This window comes from Mytilus galloprovincialis, chromosome 13, assembly GCF_965363235.1.
Source record: "Mytilus galloprovincialis chromosome 13, xbMytGall1.hap1.1, whole genome shotgun sequence".
In the NCBI taxonomy this organism is placed as follows: domain Eukaryota; kingdom Metazoa; phylum Mollusca; class Bivalvia; order Mytilida; family Mytilidae; genus Mytilus; species Mytilus galloprovincialis.
Window position 1 is genome coordinate 2399582 of NC_134850.1, and position 19867 is coordinate 2419448.

Consider the following 19867-nt stretch of genomic DNA (forward strand, 5'->3'; position numbering starts at 1 on the left):
GATACATTTTTATTCATAAAAAAAAAAACACATTTTTAATGAATATGGTTAAAAATAGCGCATAAATAGCAGATTTTAAATCTGTTACTAGGCAACCAACAAATGATAATTACAAAAAAAAATTGTCATTTTTTTAAGCTTCTATATTTAGTCTATTAAAATTATATTATTCAATTCATTTGGAGAGGGGGCCAAAAATGGCCCTTATTGTACCTTGTCCTTTGACAAAGTGCATATAACAGCTGGTTAAACATACAACATAAAATTCCATTAGTCTGATTAGAATAACTTGTTTTAAAAATTATTTCTGAATTAAAAAGACTAAGATTGCATATATAATTACTATGCTCTAGTTAACTAATAAGCTCACATATAGAACAACAATCATGACAATGTTTACTAAATAGTGGTTGCATTTAAGGAGCTAAAAGGCACCAACAAGATTTACAGGATGTATACCTATACAAATAAAATGATATTGCAATATTACATTTATACCATGTATACCAAAAGAACAGTTTGAAAGATATCAGGAAGTCTGCAGTCCTTTAAACTATGTTTGTCATTCTTTTTCTTTCATGTATCTTCAAATCTGTGTCTTTTAAGACTCGCACCAATTTGTCCTCCAAGATTTCTTTGTATCCTACAAAGAAAAGTCAATTCAAGTTCAATATTCTGAAGTCCTTCAGGCATATTAATATTCATGATTTCCCCCCCCCCCTCCCCGACATATTTTGTTCTGTCTTATAATCATGATAATAGATGAATTTGTTATCACAGGTCCTTTCATAGCTTACTGTATGTCATTTGTTTTCCTCAATAATTGAAGCCTTAATACTCTGATGATGTTTAAATTTTGTTCTTATAATTATTATGGCAGTTGTTTCCTTAGCAATCATACTGCATTTTTTTTTTCTAATCTGGTGTTTCCATTTTTTGATATATATATGTGTGTGTGTTACTTTACCAATTCTTACCTACAAACAAATGGGGCATTAATCAGCTCTGACAACCAAAAAATTAAAAAATTGATGTTTAACAAAAAATGAAATGGGGAATGTATCAATGGATCACAGATGATACCCACGCTTACATATCATTTAAGTTATAAAAGGACATAACTGAAGAACAGTAAAAGTGACTCTACCGAAAACACTTGATCTGACTTAGTGGTAATACTGGTATTGTGTATAAGTCTCATAAAATTTAGTTTATGCAAACTTAATTTAGAGAAAGGAAACACAAATCCAGCAATTTTTCCATTTTCAAAGGGACATAACTCTAAAAAATTTAATGACAACCTTGATCTGTATTTTGTGGTAATAAATATTGTGTACAATTATTCATACATGTCATAGCATTTGGTTGAGGCAAGCTAATTAAAGTAAGTGAATGGAAATGAAAATTTCAGCAATCATTCAATTTGTGAAGGGGCATAATTCTAGAACGATTAAAGTGACCCCCTTAAAATTCAAACTTGATCTGTATTTTGTGGTAACAAGAATTGTGTATAAGTTTAATTGCATTTAGTTGAGGCAAATCAAAGTTAGAGAACGGAAACTATAAATATAAGCATATTTTTCATTTGTAAAGGGGCATAACTACAGAACAGTTAAGTGACACCACCCCCTTAATACATACTTGATCTGTATTTTGTGGTAATAAGCATTGCTGTGTATTGATTTCATAGCATTTGGTTCAGAGGCAAACTTATAAAAGTTGGAAAATGGAAACAAAATTCAGCACTTTTGTTTGTTTGTAAAGGGGCATTACTCTAGAACAGTTAAAGTACATGGTGCCAAAAAATCATCCCATTATTGCACAAATGTAGTTATTTGTGAACATGGATGCTAATAAACAATTGGCCAGCTAATGAGTGATTGCAATATGTATATATATATATATAAATGAAACATTCAAATGTCATATAAAAAAGATGTGGTATAATTCATTATTGCCAATGAGACATTTACTCTCCACAAGAGCCCAAATGACACATAAATTAACAACTAAGCCTGCTTTACTTATGATTGAAAATTTATCGCATTTTTTTAATAATATCACATAAACTTGATCCATGAAAATGAAGGCATGGTCAGTTTAACCAGTCAAGCAAATACAGCTTACAATCATTTCATATACCAATATAGTGGCCTTATTGCTACATAAGTGTCTAAGCATTGCTAAGAGACAGAGGATTTTATTTGTGAAACAGCACATTTTGTTAAAAATAACATATTTTTGCACAATTTCAAACTTACCGTTCACATCTTCCCATTATAATTTAGACTAAAAAAGACCTTGAACTTCACAGAGAACTCAGAATCAAAGACCTTTCTCTTCCTATTTGTCTAGGCTAACTGCATGTCCTACAGATATGTCAATCTGAAATAAGAACAGAATGGCATAAACCTTCATGCTGAAAATGTTTAATGTGGATTCATTATTATTCATGGGATATCAATTTTCGTGGTTTTCATTGAAACAGCTGAGTCACGAATTTAAATGTTAAACGAATTATAAATTTGCCATCGGGTTGTATACAGACTATGAAATAAACAGCTGCGCCATGAGCGCATGATACGCCCGACGTATTGTGTGGAAGTTTTATGCAATAATCATAAATAGTTTCTGAGAAAGTTTTAAGCAATTACCATTTATTGCTTTTGAGACACGGCGGGACATGTGAAACCACCCCACCCTGTTTTATTTTTACAAATATCACTAAAATAAAATTTTGAATCAAACCAAAAAGTATACAGATCTTTAGATTAATATAACAAAGAAGTGTGTACAGTTTCAAGCAATAATCATAAATTGTTTTTAAGATACAGCGCAACATGTAAAAAAAAACCTCCCCATTTTACAAAATACTCAATAACTCTAAAATAAAATTTTGAGTCATCACCAAAAAGTATACAGATCTTTAGATTAATATAAAAAAGAAGTGTGTAAAGTTTTAAGCAATAATCATAAATCGTTTTTGAGATACGGCACGACATGTAAAAACCCCCTCCCCCTTTTTTACAAAATACTCAATAACTCAAAAATGAAATTTTGAATCATCACCAAAAAGTATACAGATCTTAAGATTAATATAACAAAGAAGTGTGTAAAGTTTTAAGCCATAATCATAAATCGTTTGTGAGATACGGCGCGACATGTAAAAAAACTTCCCCTTTTTTTTTACAAAATACTCAATAACTCAAAAATGAAATTTTGAATCATCACCAAAAAGTATAAAAATATTAAGATTAATATAACTAAGAAGTGTGTAAAGTTTTAAGCAATAATCAAGAATCGTTTTTGAGATACAGTGCGACAAGTGAAAAAAAAACACACCCCTGTTTTAGTTACAAAGTGCCGTAACTCAAAAAGTTTAAATCTTATTTTCACCAAAAAGTATACAGATCATTTGACCATCATAAAGAACAACTATATTAAGTTTCATGAAATTTAGATAAGTCGTTCTCAAGTTACGGTGCAACATGTTTACGCCGGACAGACAGACGGACGGACAGACAGACAGACGGACGGACGGACAACGGACATTTGTATACCATAGTTCGTCCCGTCAAAATTTTGACGGGCGTATAAAAACCAAACAAAACAAATACAAAATTTCTTTAATCCACAAAAATTGATACATGTGACCACAAAATTTAAATGAATCCACAGCATTATCCTTAGTATTTTTTTTTTACACATGAACTACTTGAAGGCACATTTATTTAATTCAAAATTGTGATATGCACTAATGGATAGATAGATATTAGATTAATTTCTATGAAATTCTGTCTATGAAATCAGGACAGAGTTAGGATTTTCACCTAAATAGGTGAATATTGAATCAATTTCTATGAATAATTATGTCTAGAAAAAGAACAAAGTTGAAAATAGATAAAATATATCATTCATTACGAATAATCAATCGAATTCTTAAGCAGAAAACTTCAAACAACATGAACAATATTCAGGAAATACTGGAATCTTATCAAAATAGATTCTACAATAGGTGACAAATTCAATAAAAACCTATCAATAGGATTCAAAAGAAATAGAAACATTGGTGAATTAGTTAAACAGCTATAAAAGAATTTATGTGAACTAAAGAGTTCCTTCTAACATTTAACTGTGCAGAACTAATTAATGACATTAATGTAAACAACACATGTAAACTGTAATTCTGATGAAGACACTTCTTTACTATGAAAAACTTAAATTAGCAGGGGCCCAATCGCCAATGGCCCCTATAATTGGTGTGGGCTACTTAAATTTCTGCTTTTCTATATTCGACCATTGGAAGAAAAATGAAATATAATACTTCCATAAAAAAAAAAAAAAAAAAATCAAAAAACCGAAGAAAAAAATATTTGGTAATATATTCTTTCAAGGGCAATAACAGCTTTGAAGGATCAATTGGCAATTTAAATAATACAAGTCCTATTCCCAGATCTTACTTTGCTGAACATATTTATCACTTAAAAAAAAATTAAAATTCCTTCTTTCTATTATTATAGATCATCTGCAAAAAAACATAACTTTTGGTAAAATAATTTCTTAAGGACAAAAAATCCTATAAAGGATCAATTAACTATTTTGGTCATGATGTAAGCTTATTCGCAGATCTTTAACTTAGCTGAACATAAATAAATGTCTCTACATCTATCATACTTCCTGCATGAAACTTGAAATTCTGCTAAAATTTTGTCTTTCAAGGGCAATAACTCATATAAGGATCCACACTACTATTTTGCTGTTATATAATATCTATAATTGTTTTCAATATATGACAATCATTGTTAACAAGAACATATATATAACATGTATAAATTGTGGGAACTTGCTATTGCAGGAGCAATAACTTCAAATAGCCAAGGGTTTTCAAGATTGGTGCTAATTTTAAAGGCTTGAAATGCTACGTTAAATATTAAAGTTATTGTTTTTTACCAAACTATGCAGTGTTTCTTAATTAAAGGACAAGATAACAAGAGACTCTCAAGAGCCTGAATCGCTCATCTGTATTTCAGAGAAGATTTTTAAATGTTATATATAATTAGCAAACTTGATCAACAAATTGTGTAAAATTGACTTTAAAGGGCAATAACTCCTTAAGGGGCCAATTAACAAAACTGCATTTGACCAGCATGTTCTATTTTTAGCCATGGCGTCCATGTTTGTCAATGGCTCAAAACTTCGGATACAATTTATAAACTAGATACCCTTAGGAACATTTAGTTAAAGTTTGAAGGTACATGTATTTGGCCCAGTAGTTTCAGAGGAGAAGATTTTTTAAATAGTTTACGACGACAGACGACATAGGACGCCAAGTGATGGCGTAAGCTCACATCGGGCCCTTCGGCCTCACTGAGCTAAAAATTACAAAATATATACTAGATACCCTAAGGATCATTTAGCCAAAGTTTGGTTAAAATTAATTAATTACAGTAGTTTCAGAAGAGAAGATCTATGAAAAAGTGTACACCAGACATTAATGGATGATTCAACAATTAATGCCAAGGGATGGCAAAAGCTCACATGGCCTCTTAGGTCAGGTGAGCTAAATAGAAAATAAAACTTTTGACAAACAAACAAACTAGAGGCTCTAAAGAGCCTGTGTCGCTCACCTTGGTCTATGTGCATATTAAACAAAGAACACAAATGGTTTCATGACAAAATTGTATTTTGGTGATGGTGATGTGTTTGAAGTTCTTACTTTACTGAACATTCTTGCTTCTTACAATTATATCTATAATGAACTTTGCCCATTAGTAACAGAGAAAAATATTTGGTAAAAATTTACGTAAATTTACCAAATTAATGAAAATTGTTAAAAATTGACTATAAAGGGCAATAACTCCTTAAGGGGTCAATTGACCATTTAGGTCATGTGGACTTATTTGTAGATCTTACTTTGATGAACATTATCGCTGTTTACAGTTTATCGCTATCTATAATAGTATTCAAGATAATAACCAAAAACAGCAAAATTTCTTTAAAAATTACCAATTGGAGGGCAGCAACCCAATAACCAGTTGTCCTATTCATTTGAATATTTCAGTGCAGATATATATTGACTTAATTAACAATTTAACTCCTTGTCAGATTTCCTCTAAATGATTTGGGTTTCAGAGTTATAGGCAAAAAACTTCATTTTACCCCTGTTCTATTTTTAGCCGTGGTGGCCATCTTGGTTGGATGGCCAGGTCATCGGACACATTTTTCAAACAAGGTACCTCAAAGATGACTGTGGCCAGGTTTGAATTAATTTGGCCCAGTAGTTTCAGAGGAGAAGATTTTTGTAAAAGATAATTAAGATTTACGAAAAATGGTTAAAAATTGACTATAAAGGGCAATAACTCCTAAAGGGGTCAACTGACCATTTCGGTCATGTCGACTTATTTGTAAATCTTACTTTGATGAACATTATTGCTGTTTACAGTTGATCTCTATCTATAATAATATTCAAGATAATAACCAAAAACAGCAAAATTTCCTCAAAATTACCAATTCAGGGGCAGCAACCCAACAACAGGTTGACCGATTCATCTGAAAATTTCAGGGCAGATAGATCTTGACCTGACAAACATTTTTACTGCATGTCAGAGTTCCTCTAAATGTTTTGGTTTTTGAGTTATAAGCCATAAACTACATTTTACCCCTATGTTCTATTTTTAGCCGTGGCGGCCATCTTGGTTGGTTGACCAGGTCACGCCACACATTTTTTAAACTAGATACCCCAAAGATAATTGTGGCCAACTTTGGATTAATTTGGCCCATTAGTTTCAGAGGAGAAGATTTTTGTAAAAGATTACTTAGATTTATGAAAAATGGTTAAAAATTTACTATAAAGGGCAATAACTCCTTAAGGGGTCAACTGACCATTTTGGTCATGTTGACTTATTTGTAAATCTAACTTTGCTGAACATTGTTGCTGTTTACAGTTTATCTCTATCTATAATAATATTCAAGATAATAACCAAAAACGGCAAAAATTTCCTCAAAATTACCAATTCAGGGGCAGCAACCCAACAACAGGTTGACCGATTCATCTGAAAATTTCAGGGCAGATAGATCTTGACCTGATAAACATTTTTACCCCCATCAGATTTGCTCTAAATGCTTTGGTTTTTGAGTTATAAGCCAAAAACTGCATTTTACCCCTATGTTCTATTTTTAGCCGTGGCGGCCATCTTGATTGGTTGACCGGGTCACGCCACACATTTTTTAAACTAAATACCCCAAAGATAATTGTGGCCAAGTTTGGATTAATTTGGCCCAGTAGTTTCAGAGGAGAAGATTTTTGTAAAAGATTACTTATATTTATGAAAAATGGTTAAAAATTGACTATAAAGGGCAATAACTCCTAAAGGGGTCAACTGACCATTTCGGTCATGTCGACTTATTTGTAAATCTTACTTTGATGAACATTATTGCTGTTTACAGTTGATCTCTATCTATAATAATATTCAAGATAATAACCAAAAACAGCAAAATTTCCTCAAAATGACCGATTCAGGGGCAGCAACCCAACAACGGGTTGACCGATTCATCTGAAAATTTCAGGGCAGATAGATCTTGACCTGATAAACATATTTACCCCATGTCAGATTTCCTCTAAATGCTTTGGTTTTTGAGTTATAAGCCAAAAACTGCATTTTACCCCTATGTTCTATTTTTAGCCGTGGCGGCCATCTTGATTGGTTGACCGGGTCACGCCACACATTTTTTAAACTAAATACCCCAAAGATAATTGTGGCCAAGTTTGGATTAATTTGGCCCAGTAGTTTCAGAGGAGAAGATTTTTGTAAAAGATTACTTATATTTATGAAAAATGGTTAAAAATTGACTATAAAGGGCAATAACTCCTAAAGGGGTCAACTGACCATTTCGGTCATGTCGACTTATTTGTAAATCTTACTTTGATGAACATTATTGCTGTTTACAGTTGATCTCTATCTATAATAATATTCAAGATAATAACCAAAAACAGCAAAATTTCCTCAAAATGACCGATTCAGGGGCAGCAACCCAACAACGGGTTGACCGATTCATCTGAAAATTTCAGGGCAGATAGATCTTGACCTGATAAACATATTTACCCCATGTCAGATTTCCTCTAAATGCTTTGGTTTTTGAGTTATAAGCCAAAAACTGCATTTTACCCCTATGTTCTATTTTTAGCCGTGGCGGCCATCTTGGTTGGTTGACCGGGTCACGCCACACATTTTTCAAACTAGATACCCCAATGATGATTGTGGCCAAGTTTGGTTCAATTTGGCCCAGTAGTTTCAGAGGAGAAGATTTTTGTAAAAGTTAACGACGACGGACGACAGACGACGACGACGGACGTCGGACGCAAAGTGATGGGAAAAGCTCACTTGGCCCTTCGGGCCAGGTGAGCTAAAAATCATAAGTCAGGGGCATTATTTAAACAAGTAACATTTAAAACTGCCTATATAAGTTATGTTGAAAACCAGGCTAGCTATTTTCAATACTACTTATATATTAGGTAACTTTTCTAAATATTATTTTTATAGGTGTCCAAAAATGCAGATTTTACTAGCTTTAACAAATTTTCACAGTCATCTGGTTATTTTCCCCATGAAATATAAACTTCTGAAACACTAATTAACTTGCTGATGCACTTAATTATCACTTATCTTTCATATGGATACTTCTGGGTAAATTTAGATTGGTCTCTTCAGGGACTATTAAATTATCATTTTCCTCCAAAATCTTGAAGGTAGACTGGTATAAATAGAAAGTTAACATACTTGTGAATTAATTAAGATATCAAGTTATTTATAACTGCTAACCCGAATCAACTACATGTGTTTCTTAAATAAGTGTTATTACTAAAAAAAAAAAAAATGTATAAAATAACTTATTCAAGTAATGTTTTTGTCATTATAAACCTTTATCTCCATACTCCTCTCCAATCTAATAAATTCTTTATTTTATCATATAAAATTATATAAAAACTCATTCAAACTACATTTAATCTATGCTTCTATTCAAATTTAAAATAACTTTATTAACATGATTAAGTAAATCTTATTATTTTCAAAAACAAAAATATATATATATATATAAGTAACGTGAAAAAACTACTTGTTTAAGTTAAATACGCCCCTGACTGTTTATAATTTTTCAATTTCAGGTTCTAAGTTTTGTATTTTATGTATGAATCATAGATATATGTCTTTCTCAGTTTTTCTCTTGATCATGTTGATTATCAAAGTTTTTAATTTTGTAAATTATTTGGCCTTTCATTTTTTTTTATTGGAGATCGAGTTACTTATGAGTCTTTTGCAGACAAACTCCTGTCTGACCTAATCACAATTATCAGAGTATTTGTCATGTATGTGTTTATATGGCTTGATTTATTAACATCTAGATAGGGGTTCTGTATACATGTATCTTTATTCTTTAAGACATGTATATTAAATTGTTTTTCTTTAATCTCTATTTTTATATTTCATTTCAGCAACCTGTTAAATTTTCTAATATTTATTAAGTTTTAGCTTTCTTTCTTTTCCCTATTATTTTTTTTTACCTTTATTCTGTACATTTTGCCTGCTATTCTCTAATTTGTAAACCCCATCTAAACTCTCATCCATGTCAAATATACTTTCAAGTGGTACATACTTGTACAAAATTCTTGAATTTTAAATTGTAGGGAATTATCAACTGGTGAAATTCAGAAACTTATTCTTAATACTTTGCATTTAAATCAATAACAATAATGTGTCCATAGTGAACAGATGACCCACTAGCACTATCATTTTTATATGTTTAGAGGACCATGAAATTGGGGGCAAAACTCTAATTGGATAATAAAATAAGAAAGATCATATCATAGGGAACATGTACTAAGTTTCAAGTTGATTGGACTTCAACTTCATCAAAAACTTGAAGCCGGACAGACAGATGGAGGAACAGACTCATACTCATGACTCATTAGAAAGCATAATGCCCAAAGGTGGGACATAAAACATCTATAGGCAAATATCCTTAGGTGACACAATTATTAAATTTATCACTAATGCATATATATATATATATATTTTAATTGATATATATTAGAATTTCTTAAAATTATAAAACATCCTTAATTTCTGTATGCCTGTGGCAAATCCAGAATTTTTTTAAAGGGACCCGTACAAATCATGCTTCAGTGATTTGATCCCTAAATAGATTAATCAAACAAAATTTTATCAAAAAGGGAATGCCCGGGCCCATTTGCCCCATCCCCCTTAATCCTCCTCAAAATAAAACTTTAAGGAGACCATACACAAAACAAAAAAAAATATACAATTCAATCATAATTATAATTCGCATTAAGTATGAAATTATTACTTACAATAAAATTTTCAAAATTCTATTCCTGTATGTCATCATGGTCATTGTGAAATACAATACTAACATCCTTCTAATTATTTCACTTTTATTTACACTAATTATAAGACCTATTCCCATTATACTTAATTAAGTCCATTGAATCAATGACATTGAATGCAGTGAAAGTATATACATGATATATATGTATAACATTTACTGGTGTTTTTATATTTAAGTAAAATACACACATGTACAAGTAAATGTGGCCTGTTTTAATCCAAAGATCTAGGAAGACATAAAATGAATTTCTCTTTTATTTCATTGGTTACTATATGGATTCATATTGATGTCATGACCTCATTACTTGGACATCATAAAATGTGTAGAGCAAAATAAAATGTAGTTTGAAATTCATCAAGAATACACATCTTATAACTATCTTCAATTTATTACAATATTGTTTTTGTGGTGATTTTGTGAAGAACCATGCAGTGAAAGAAAACAGTTCAAAGAAGAAAATGGCAAGTTATTTTAAAAATTACACTTTGAAGTTTAGATACTGTAATAAAATATAAAAAGATTATAATGTCAACAATTCTCTATCAAATATTTCTTTAAAAGTTCAACAACAGTGGGTTTGAAGTTTAACAGTAACACATCATTCCCTAATTAATGCATATTATGACTATATACAAATGTATTTAATGTCTTGAAATAACTGGCTCAGGATAGTTTGAAGTGAATATTTTGACATATATATGTACATGTACAAATCTAAATTAAAAACTACTTTCAAACCTATGATTGCGTTGGATTAAAACAGCAATTTATATGTGTGCATGTAAAACAAATTTCGTTGAAGAAGGGTCTAAATACAGCACAAACAACGTTTTCCAAAAGACCAAAAAAGTGAAAAAGTATATTTTAACAAAACGCATTTGACTAATAGGTCGTATATATATATACATTCCATGTTCATGCCTTATATATCATGTACTGTATTACAACGTTAAATAAAAACTCAGGAGGAAAGGTAACAGGGAGACCCGGCCACGGAAAGCTTTATTTTTGTGAAGCCCAGGTGGTCAAGTGATGTAGCCCGTCCGATAAAGTGCAGGCGATTTGGTGTTACAATATCTCAGTAGCATGATCGAGTTTGAATTTCTCTGAGAGCTAAAAAAAAACAATTTGCGAAAGCAAATTAACAGATCTAACATTGTTGGGTTGATGTTTAGAAATGTTTATATATATATATACATGTGCTTGATTTATATATATATATATATATATGTGCATGATTTAAATTATATTGTGTATGTTTTTTTAATACATCGTGTTCTTTACTAAAAAAAAATTGTATGGCACGTAACTTTATTGCTGATCAATGAAGTCTGTTTAGTTTCTCATTATCTTTATGATCTTATTTAGCTCTTGCTTCAAGTTCACACAAAAGAGTATTTTTCTGATTATTTATGCATTTCAAAGTTTTTCTCTATCTATTATTATAGTTTTCAAGATAATAAGCAAAATTGGACGAAAAAAAAATGACCTTTATTGCCCCTACTCCTTTGAATCTCTTTCATATATATTCCATGTACATGTATTTTGGACCAGTAGTTTCAGATTACAAAAATTTACAAAAAATTCTTTAAATAAAATATAACTCCTTCAGGGGTTAATTGACCATTTTGGTCATGTTGCCCTACTTGTAGATCTTACTTTGCTGAACCTTATTGCTGTTTATAATTTATCTCTATCCATGATAATATTCAAGGTAATCATTGTTATTTTAGTAAATCAGCTGATTATGTGCTTACCAGCTGCACATGCATGGTCAATCAATTAAAAGCAATAAATTTCTTCAGTTTAATTGACCACAAATAATTGCTCCCAATCAAGCATTAAATTTCTCTGACCCTAAAATGTTGTGGAACAGTATCATTATGTTAATCATAGCTTTATTCTGTTAAGCTCCTGTACATTTAGCATGTCAGTTAATACATCAGATTGAATTATGCTGGCTGAAATTGAAGTTACTTAGAATAAACCTAATGTTGGAAGAAAATATTTTAGAATATTTAGGAACTTTTCTACAAAATCTCCACAGATTGATACATGACAAAAACTATAAAAAAATCCCTTGAAAACACATAAAGAAAATATAATTAAAATGTGTCAAAAACTAGTGCAAAGAATAAATAAGGTAGCTTTGTCACTACTAATAATAATTGTTTCCAGATTATTAGGGTTGCTGATATGATGATATATTTCACTCCATTCATCTAATTTTCATAATATTAATTTTTATGTTTGTAAATTCAATAACAGATTTTGATACATGTTTGTCAAAAATTAACCCCTAGGGTTGAAATACATATAGGGGCCAGTTAGTCCTAAAAAGACTGTATTAGTATACTCATATATATTGGTCTGATCGTACACATATGGTCCCACCACACGAATATAGGTGTACGGTTCAAATACTCATATGGTCTGGAACATATATACAAGAGGGTTTGGATGGGGTTAAATGATTAAAGAATAATGCCCTTAAAAAATTAAGATTAGAGAATAAAGGGCAAAAAAATGAAGATTAGAGAAAAAAGGGGTTAATTTTTTGAAGATTAGAGAAAAAAGGGGTGAAAATTAAATGTTTACAGAATAACAGACCCCCCATCCAAACCCTCATACAATATGAAGTTTTTGATATAGACTGAGCTTTTAGTAATAATAACATTATGCAACTACATGTAGACTATAATATGAAAAAATCAGGATGAAATTTGAAAAAGGCCAGGACAGGAGTTTGGAGAATTGACAAAAATGATTAAAATAGGGGATGAGACACTTTGCCAAAAAAAAGGCAGGATGACTATTAAGATCTATTTATATGTATGTAAAAAAAGGCAGGATAAACTAATGAACTAGACAGTTCACTAGTACACTCTTCTGGTAGGGTTGCTGTCTTTTTTACACATTCCCCATTTCCATTCTCAATTTTAATACCAAAAAGGCAGAGTGAAAAATACATAACAACTAATAGAATGCAGGACAAATTTTTCATCCTAACCCCCCCCCCCCCCCCTTAAAAAACCAAATGGTAGGTCCGTTATTTATACCTTTCACCTTGCAACCTGTGTTTTTATTTTACTTTCAACATGTTTTAACTTTTTAATTTGACGTTCAGCGGTGGCGAATCTAGAAATTTTCATTAGAGGGGGCCCACTGTCTACCTAAGGGATTCCCTATATAATCAACCAAATATTTTCTGAAAAAGAGGGCACCCTTATCTTATCCCATCCCATCCCATCCCCCCCCCCCCAAAAAAAAAGAATGACAAAACGAAACACCCAGTCCTTCTTTAAACGTAAATAATGCTCTCACACTTGTTTTAACTAAATGTTTACCATATAGAACCATATATATATTGAAATCACTTCAACAACAGGCTGCTGTCGTACCGACAAGCAAAGCTCTGCATCTTCAAGTTCAAGGTCTTACCTGAACTGGTTCCCAGATTGCATAGCTACATTGGATAACAGACGTTCTTCTCACTTCTGAGACCTCTCTGTCTGGACGACTGTTGTAGAAGTTGAACTTTACCAGTTTGAAGGTGAGGATGTTTGTTCTATCCACAGACCTGTTACCCGTCACCTATTCTGTAAATTCCACCTTTTTCAGACGAACCACTTCGGTTTTTGGAATCCTCAGGTTACCTGACAGTGACAGGTATGGGGAAAATCTGGATTCATCATTCAGAATATTTTTTTGTCATTTGTTTGACCACAATAATGTCAACTGGTCAATGCTTATCAGATAGAGCAATTATTTATCTTACACAGTTTAAAAAAAACAATTTAAAAATTCATTTATAAATCAATCTACCAAATACATGAAATATATATAGACCCATTCAAGTGCACCTTTGGCTTTGGGTCCAGGGTGTTCTTGACTTTTGATTGTATTCAAATTAAAGTTGTGTAGGACTCTTTGTATAAAACAACAAATGATTATGCTAGCATGAACATATCATACTTGTATTAGTGACTTAATCACAATGAAAATCTGTAATAGATCAAACTAAGTAAAAGTCTCTATTTTTTTTTTACATAAATCTAAGCTTTACTTGCATACAATCCCTATTTTCTATTCGTCCAGATCAGGCCATGCAAAAATGATTGTTGGTTTCCCCTATCCCTGCCTGGAATGAAGATGTAAAAAAGGAAGAATTGTTATAGGACTAAATTTAAAGAAGACATTATCTGATTATTGTTTAATAAACTGAATGTGACTTTTTTCCTTTGTAATACTGGTTATTTCAAGCATTTCTGTTAAGTTTTGTCATAACCAGAGTTCAATAGTTTGAGAAAAATCTAGCATAATGAAAGACGACATCTACAGCGATTCAAGCAAAATTTCTTCGACAAATCCAAACCAAGCCGCATCAAGATAAAATATAGTGTGGACCAATAAATGATCAAATATTTATCTTATCTGCCTACAAACAGTTGAATATGATACTTAAGATGATTTTATGAAGATAAATACCACTTATGGACCTCATTGTCTCCTTTACAAGGTCTCTTTTGGTCAATTTATACCTCTAATTTCCTTAAAATTTTAACTTTTCAGGTCAATAAGTAAAAATAATGGGGTAACTTTCACTCATTTATGATAAAAATGTTATCAGAAATGAGTAACTGAAGTATTTAAGCAGAATGAACAATCCATATATAAGTTAACTGTCTCCAAGGAGGTTTCAATAAGTCCTTACGTCAAAATTAAATTTACACAGCATTCCAGAGAGGGACATAAAAGGCTTCTCTTTTAAAGAATAATTTGTCGTTACAGCATTAAAAATAATTTCATTAACTTATAAACATATATTTATTTATATATTTCCTAGGAAAATGTTCTATCATAGCAGAATATAAGAAATAAGGAGAAAAAGCCCCCCCCCTCCAGCCCCCCCCCCCCAAAAAAAACAAAAAAACAAAAAACAAAATCAATTTCAAGTAAAATAATTCTCATAAAATGTGTTTTGGAAACTCAATCCACTCAGATGTTTCATTTTTTGTTATGCTGATATCTATAATACTAAAATAATGAGGTCCAATTTGTCAGCCGGCATGGGATAAAAACGACAAATCAAAGAATTCAACTTTATATATAGCTAATATAGGACAATGGTGTTGATTAAAAGTTACACCACTCCAGACCCTTTTGTTTTCCACATAATTAATATTGTAAATAATTAACAAGTTCCAATACCAATACCAATAGTATATTCACCTTTTACCTATACCTTATCTGTACGTTCTGCATCTGACAGGCACACCACTAAACGGTGTATTTAGGATTTGCTATACATACAAGGGTCATAATCACAAGGTTGACAATACTAAATTCTATCACATTGTTTCCTATTGTAGTATTTTAATCAGTATGACTTTAAAAGATGATAATATGAATACTAAAAATCTAGACTTTTAAAAAATAAGGTGTATAGGTTCAGTTTACAATTTGTTAGCCGGCATGACGCAAAACAGCAAAACCAAGAATTCGACTTTATTTATAATTAATATTGGACAATGCTGTTGATAAAAAAATTACTCCATTCCAGGCTCTTTTGTTTTTCAAATAGTTAATATTACCAATAATTGATAAGTTCCAGGTCAACGGTTTCTAAAAGAAAGATTTTGAAAGTAGAGAAAACTGTGCATCTTATAATCAGCATGACTTTATCAGATAACTAAATATCAAGGCTAAAATAAGGTTTACACATAGTTATATACTTTATTTTAGTCAGGGACCAGTGATTTCACGGGTGTGTTCTAGTCTTATGTAAAATTTAACACAAATGGACACAAAAGATACTACACTATATTTGACCTTCGTTCTTAAATAAAAATAATCAAATATAAATTTTGATCTCGACTTTCTGCATTTTCGCCGATCTGCATATCATTTTTTTTATTATTTCACATGTGTATTTGTCTTGTATTTGTGCCAATCGGCATTTCTTTTTTTATCTTTCACTTGCGTAGATTTTGTCTTTCATTTTCTCCAATTGTGTATATGTTAATTAGATAGGTGAAAGTTCTTTTTCAGCACCATTTATGAACATTATGTTTTCTGGTCTGTGCGTCCGTTCCTCCGTCTGTCCCGCTTTAGGTTGAAGTTTTTGGTCAAGGCAGTTTTTTATGAAATTGAAGTCCTATAGTCAACTTAAAACTTATAATACACAATGTTCCTTATGATATGATCCTTCTAATTTAATGTCACAATTTTCAAAAATTGAGTATTCAGATTTAAACAATTATTCCTAGATGTTTTGACATACTGGCAACGTATGCATGGAACTAATGTCTTGATGATTCTCGTAAAATAATGTCTGATCTTGCAATGAAGTTAAAATTTATTTATACTGCTTATAATTTCACAAAATCTTATAGTAAAAATAAAATTATGACAAAGGGTCATTGTCGTTTGTCATTTGTTTCATTTCAAATTGTCTAAAGGAGAAATGACAAACATTTCCCCTGATCTCACTGAAGATAATTACCTAATTTATGTATATCAACACTTTGGTTAGCTTGCTTTCTTTGTTTGTATATTTTGTTTAATTATTTTTTGATAATGTCCAATTGAATTTAAATATCATATATATATACAGGTTTACATACCTATATATGAAGATGTCAATCTTAATTACAAAGCTTGAATAAACATTTAAACAAACAAAGCAAGGAGGCCAACCAAAGTTTTACCCTACATGCATTAGGAAATTAGCTGTAAGGCAAAACATAATAATAAAATTAATACTCAGCGAATGTGAAATAAAATCAAAATTGTCGGTGGTAAAAACTAAATATAGTTATAAATTTAACATAAGACAAAAAGAATTGCTCCAAGAATAATATCCAACATTAAATCTCTCCCTTTCATTTAGCTTCAACTATGACCGGTAAGATTGAAAACAAATTTTGATTTTTAATACCGGCAACAACCTTTGTTTAAATTTCAAAAATGAGCAATTTAGATTTATAATATTTTATCCTGTTGAAGAAATCTTATTTCTAAAATAATTTTTGAATTAAAAACTTTTTTGTATTTTATATTTACTGTCTCGTTTATTCAAAACACTTGAGATAGTAATAACAGGGATTGTATTTTATGATAGATTTATAACATTTTAGAATAAAAAACTTTAATTCATATATTATACTATAATTTTAATTTCCTTATATCTTAAACAGTCAGGGGACTAAATACTGAAATAAGTGATTTTTAAATCACTTATTTGAGTAGCAAATTTGAAGTTTTGTCACAAATTGTGATTTTGAAGTTTTACCAAAATTTTAAACTGTGACATAGGTTTAAATAATATCTTTTCATTAAGGCAGCAACCATTTGATTTTCTGGGGGGGGCTATGGTTTTTTTTTCTGTACAAACTTTTTTTTTCGCCTGCGGCGAAAAACAATCTATTTTTTTCACGACAAGTCGAAAACAATTTTTTTCTTTCAATTTTAGCATTACATATAGTGGCAGCTGAGGGTGAAACAAACATTTTTTTTTTCTCAGAATCAAAAACAAATTATTTTTTTCTCCAAAAACTGGAAACAAACTTTTTTTTCCAAAAAAAAACATAGCCCCCCCCCCCCCCCCCAGAAAATCAAATGGTTGCTGCCTAATAAACTTGGAAAAAATGAACTTTTTGCTTCTTTTATGTAGCAAGGTTTATGCCTTTGATGCTATCAATTATCTGCAAATTCTATTTTAGTTGAAAAGATGCTATAATAATGGCTTTACATAATGAACTGATACTTTCTTAAAGGGAAACTTCGCAAAAAAATCAAAAATTGATATTATGTCCATTCTGTATAAAAATGCTCAAATTTATAGATATTAAAGTTTTATTCCGCTAAATAAGAGATCACCATCGATTTTAAATTTTGAGTATCAGTTCTCTACTCTCCGCCATCTTGTCACCTTCTCCGATGAAAAATCCCGATATGTCAATAAACCACAAAGGAACAAAACTACAGTAAACGATGTAGTCGTAATTGCGTGTCGATATCTTGTCAATCGTACGGTTGTTTTATCTGACTGACTAACTTGATACGGAAAATGGTCTTATATTTTTAAATAACCATATAGTCTGTTATTTTTAAACTGATAATATTGTAATTAGTTAAAAAGTCAAAGTTCAAATCATAAAATGATAAATAAGTGTTCCGTGGAAATTGTTTTCGAAAATCTAATTCGTTCATAATTCTTTCAAGTAATAAACTTTATTTAAATAAATTCGGATCTTCCCTTATCTGATCACCAGCATGGCTAAAGGTATTACTCCCAAAGGTATTGGAAGGGGTGTAAGGTGACACGTCCAGGTATTCAATCGATTTCCTGTCCGGCGGGCTTGCAAGTTCATGCATCGTTTCACTTCTGTAGGTATTGATCAGTGTACACGACCGTTACTTATAACTTTCCAGTTTGAACTATCAGGTGCATTTATAATATACATTTTTGTCTTGCGTGTCCGAAAGTGATATAATATACTAGTCATTACTGAACTCATACGCTTGTTTATAAATAACATTTCTGGTGTAAAGAATATTATTTATAAAAAAAAAATAATACAAAAAAAAATAATTGAAGAAATAGTTAATGATCGTTAATACAAATCTATTTACATATTTTTCCAAGGGTTAATTTGGGAAAATGTAATATATACTCGTTGTCAATAGTTTAGGACAGATTGGAACATACCAGAATTATTGATCTAAAAAAATGTGCGCACTTGTCGACGATTCGTGTATACATACGCCTGGTAGAAAGTTACGGAACTATAGTCAGTAGCGCAATTTAAAATATGTATACATGTATACATTGAACATAAGAAAAAAACATACATTTTGTGTAAATTGTGGTAAAAGTTTTGTAAATAGACTAGTCCATGTATGCCAACAGTATGTAATCAACGAATTTGATAGACTATTGTATACCAAAAGAAGAAGAAGAACAAAAGAACAATTTGATTTAAATACAGGTCAATTTATAACTTGCTTTGGTTCATCGAAGTTAAGAACATAGTAAACTCACAGATTTATATATCAATTAAATTGTTCTCGAATAAAGGACGAAATTCGTCATCATCACAATTGTTCCAACATTCATGTAAAATATATGCAACTGGACGTACACTAATAATCCCCAAGGAATGTGAATATTTTCTAGGAAAACTATTGAGTATCAATTTCGGGATTTATTTTCTTTCTTGATATTCAATGACAGCAATTTAAAGAATAAACTGCTTGTCGGATATTTGTCCGCTTTAGGGGTATTCTTGCAAGTTGAACAGACTTATAATAACATTCAAAAATAGGGAAAGATAACATTAAATTCGTTGTCTTTTAATTTTAAACATCGTTGATCAAATAGTTATTTAAGTATATATATACGTTGGGAGACGACGATTATTATAGTTGTCTCAGATTTTAATAAGGACGTTCCCCATTA

The 19867-nt window shown here is 30.8% G+C and overlaps 1 long non-coding RNA gene across 3 annotated transcripts; it reads right to left on the reverse strand.

Moving 5' to 3' along the window:
• Positions 1 to 350: 350 nt before the first annotated feature.
• Positions 351 to 13886, reverse strand: LOC143057125 (uncharacterized). 3 transcript variants are annotated; one of them, XR_012972643.1, is made up of 3 exons: positions 13846 to 13886; positions 2262 to 2385; positions 351 to 643 (listed from the first exon to the last, which is right to left on the reverse strand). It is a non-coding gene; the product is annotated as an uncharacterized LOC143057125 (long non-coding RNA). The 3 variants fall into 3 exon arrangements; XR_012972642.1 differs by lacking the exon at positions 13846 to 13886 and adding an exon at positions 13752 to 13839; XR_012972641.1 differs by lacking the exon at positions 13846 to 13886 and adding an exon at positions 10367 to 10473.
• Positions 13887 to 19867: the final 5981 nt, after the last annotated feature.